Genomic DNA, 3,758 nt, shown 5'->3' on the forward strand with positions numbered 1-3,758 from the left:
CTGTTCTTTTCTGTGTCGCTGTTCCTGTGTATTTCAAACGCTTTGGCAGCAAATCCCAAACGTGTGCAGATTGATCTGCAACAGAACAATAAAGCGTATACACAACAACATTCAGTACAAGTTGTTAAACTACAAACTATTAAACATTAATAATACTCCTTTAGATCTTTCTAAAAATTAGATACCAAAGAATTGGATTTCATGTGTTATTCAGGATGTATACCTACAGTATAATATGTGATATGTTCAGAGTTGTACTGCAGATATGGACTCTGGATTGCTAGAATGAGAAGCCAAGCAGTGGAGACCAACGCCTGACTAGGCAGCTGTTCCGACAGTAACACCTCTCTCTCTCTCGTTCATACGCTGGACTGTTTCTATTCAAACACAACATGCTTTGCTGGTCATATTTGTGTGTAGATTGTCAGACATACACTACATATACATTGTTAATAAGATACTGTAGGCAGAGAACGTTTTTTTTATTATTATTATTGTATTCTTTCAGCAAGGTTAACGTCATATCAGAAGCCTGAGCCCACAACGGTACAAACCAGCAGCAGGTTTATAATAGGAAAGACTTTGAGATCAACTCTTGATCACAATGGTAAAACCATAACATCCATTATAGCTTTAGAAACTGATGTCCTACTTCTATTCATACACATGGTGACGTTAGAATTATACCGTTCTATCTCCATTTTTGTCGAAATTGAGTTTTTTTTTACATAATCTGATCCATTAGGTGTTTATTAATGCCTGTGTGGTGTTATTTTTAAAATGTTGACATTTTTGAGTTAGTAATTCATAAAATACAAAGGTTCCATCTCACAAAACATAACGGAATGTAAAAACGTTGACGCTCAATATCTCTGAACTCCCCTAGACGGAGATAGAACCTTATCATTCTAAGCTCACAACATATTATACTAAATTAGATCCTATTTGATATTTCATTGATTGATTTCACATCCCATGATGTATTCCTTGTTTCTATACCAGTCAATAATGTATTGTTGGTTGTACTGTAAACAAACTGTTATGGCTTGGTTTCAGAACCGACAATTGAGATGATTAATATCAGTATGCAATTTCTTTTTACAATTGATTGCATTGACACTTTATTGATAGAGATATGCAGACTCTTAAGACTATTAAGGAAATATTTAAACTGTACAGATTCGATCGTGTGTGATTCTTTTTTCGTGAAGACCCTTTGTCAAACAAATATTATGCTGTAGGTCTTTGTGTGTGTATGTGTACTGTAACATCATCGTATCTCAGTATGGACTTAACATCTGTTGTGTGTTATACGTGTTCATGTTATAGATGTTCAGTTATACGTGTTCATGTTATAGATGTTCAGTTATACGTGTTCATGTGATAGATGTTCAGTTCTACGTGTTCATGTTATAGATGTTCAGTTATGGATGGGACAAGAAGGGAGCATGTCACTCTTTCCAGTTATATTTTTGAATTGAGTGTTTGGTACATTTGGTACATTTGGTGGGCACTGAAGCTGTTATGTCTTTGATGTAGGATTCTGATTGTGTTAGTCGACGGCCATTTCATACATTCACACTTTTACTATGAACTACCATAAGGTGACAGACTACCTTAGAGATATAGTGGACTACTCTAAACCACTCTTTCATATGACCCTAGCTACCGTATGATGCAAGCTGAAACATTTATAATATACAGCAGCATGGCCTTTACTGCGTATTCCAGTCCTGAAAATCCTGCCTACTTTTATGTTTAATGTAAGTTAGAAAGTATTGAATCTCTTATTAAGTATCTATTATTACAAATCGTATGAGCCTGCTGGTGTCCTATGGGGTAAGGTTATTAAGGTATTAGACAATGCAAAAATCCCTCTACTACCTTGGTGAGAGTTTAAAAAAAAAATGTTTTATTTAATCGTTTATATCTTGTTATGCTCCTTTTAATTTAGTTTAGAATTTCTTGGAAATAGGGAACTCATGGTAGTGTGCTCGCTCGCTGTCTGCGGCTGTACCGTGTGGGGGCAGATCATCTGCTTATTTGCCCAATCGTGACGTTAGAATTATAAGGTTCTATCTAAATGTTTGTCAAAATTGAGTTTTTTACATAATCTGATCCATTAGGTGTTTATTAATGCCTGTGTGGTGTTATTTTTAAAATGTAGACATTTTTGAGTTAGTAATTCATAAAATACAAAGGTTCCATCTCACAAAACATAATGGAATGTAAAAACTTTGACGCTCAATATCTCTGAACTGCCCTAAACGGAGATACTGTAGAACCTTATCATTCTAAACTCACACTGTAAACACAGCGTCCTTACAGCTGGACCATCACAATTACCAATAATAGTGTTTTCATCTGTTAGAAATGTTCCACATTCAATGTCTTTTCAACGTGTTCTTTAAAAGGGAGATATCAGTTAGGTAGCCCGTGGATTGATATAGCCATATTGTGTCCCTCCCTTTGCTTCTTTTTATCATTATTGATCGAAACATCGAGGACGTGACCGACCAACAGCTTGAGGCAGATGCAGAGTTTTGCCTTTGTGTGTTTTTGTTCATTCCTGCGTTGTGTTTGTTTTGTTTAACGTCACGGCCGGCCTTCCCTGTCTTGCAAAAGTGCCTTTGGCTAACCTGTGCGCAGTACGGTACTGAGTACTACAGTACTGTATCACTGCTGTGTGTGTTTCACATCCCATCAGGTCAACGTGTCTCTGTCTCTCAACCGTGATGTGACGGCGCCTTCTCTTGCCTTTACCAAAGTTGACAGAGAGAGAGAACGCCTTGTTGCCTTGGTTATCTTGTTGCTGTTACCACCGCTAGAGGTGGATGAACTGTGTGCTCCTGTTGGAAGTGTGTCTGTCAAGTGCAGTGCTGTGCTTACATGTAGTGTCAGTGGCTTCCCATGTCTTACAGATATTATATACTGTATAATAATATTATATATATAATATTATTATACCGTTTATTATATATATATATATATAATATTATTATACAGTATATATAATATTATTATACAGTATATTATATATATAATATTATTATACAGTATATTATATATATAATATTATTATACAGTATATTATTATACAGTATATAATATCTGTAAATATACTGTATAATAATATTATATATATTATATACTGTATACCTTGTGAATTCCCTGTGATGTCATGACTTTGGCTGATACAAAGTAGATACAAATGAACACAAACTCAGTATATTATTATACAGTATATAATATCTGTAAATATACTGTATAATAATATTATATATATTATATACTGTATACCTTGTGAATTCCCTGTGATGTCATGACTTTGGCTGATACAAAGTAGATACAAATGAACACAAACTCTGGCTAGCCAGTAAAAAGGCTTTGGTCATGGATGTAACCTAAAGAATATGACCCTCATGCTGCTAAAGTACTCTATCCCAGCTTCAGGGCTGTTCACATAGGACCTTTGGCAGGGACTTGTTTTTTTGTCAACTGTTGATTTCCCCTTCCATCAATAAAAGCTTTGCAACATTATGGTGTCTGTTGGATTCATCTATGTGTACGACTGAACTATCTGCAATGGTTTAGATAAAATCGTGACCTTAAGCCCAATGCGCACGACGTGCGATTTTGTCGCACCGCGAATTCGATTCCATTGTTTTGAATGAGACAATTCACACCGAGTGCGATGCGATATTGTCGCACGACAACATTCGATTCTCCATTCACACCCGGTGGTGTGAATTGAGAAT

Source organism: Nansenia antarctica (assembly GCF_963989245.1).
Source record: "Nansenia antarctica genome assembly, chromosome: 7".
Classification (NCBI taxonomy): Eukaryota; Metazoa; Chordata; class Actinopteri; order Argentiniformes; family Microstomatidae; genus Nansenia; species Nansenia antarctica.